Source organism: Tupaia chinensis, unplaced genomic scaffold, assembly GCF_000334495.1.
Source record: "Tupaia chinensis unplaced genomic scaffold, TupChi_1.0 Scaffold000182_1, whole genome shotgun sequence".
NCBI classification, from domain to species: Eukaryota; Metazoa; Chordata; class Mammalia; order Scandentia; family Tupaiidae; genus Tupaia; species Tupaia belangeri.
The window spans coordinates 5750335-5750968 of NW_006159657.1; the positions used below are offsets into that span (position 1 = coordinate 5750335).

A 634-nucleotide genomic window follows, 5' to 3' on the forward strand; every position below is an offset into this window, starting at 1 on the left:
CGGGATGTGAACCGCGGTCGACTACGTGGGAGTCCAGCGACATAGCCATTACACTAACTGCTGGTTCCCTGTCTGGGAGGACTCTGAGGCCCTGGGAAGAGCTGGCTAGTTCTGAGTCCCTGGGGGGAGCTGGGGAGTTGAGATGAGGGGGGGTGGCTGGAGAGAACTGAGTGACAGGGCTCCTGGGTCCCTGGGAAGGATGAGTGGCTGGGCATCAAAAGGAAGAGCTGAGGGGAGGGTCAGCAGGTGGTAAGGTGGTTAGGCAGCTGGATCCCACATGCCCAACTGCTCAGTTCCAGCCTGGACCAGCAGTCTAGAAAACACAGGGAACATGTGGGTGGGTGCCCAAAATCCCCAGAGGGGAAGGGAGAGGGGACTGCAGGGTGGCCATCCCCCAGAGGGGATGCTTTCTCACTTTCTCTCTCTCTAGTCAGTGCACCCGCCCTAGAGCAAAAGTTTTTCAAAGGCAGAATGGGGACTGCAGGGCTCCTGGGAACCTGGGTAAGGCTGGGGAGGGGGGTCCTTGCAAGGTCAGGAGACAGGGCCCTAGGGAGCTGGAAGAGACCTTCACTCACCCACGCTGGGTCCGGGTCCAGGGCTCAGCAGCAGCAGCAGCAGCCGCAGCGCTAATCAC

The 634-nt window shown here is 60.4% G+C and overlaps 1 protein-coding gene across 1 annotated transcript in view; it reads right to left on the minus strand.

Annotated features, from left to right (window-relative positions):
* The window catches only part of LOC114004439 (group 10 secretory phospholipase A2), a 20935-nt gene that overhangs the window by 19317 nt on the left and 984 nt on the right, over positions 1-634 (minus strand). The gene's annotated exons all lie outside the window — the stretch shown is intronic.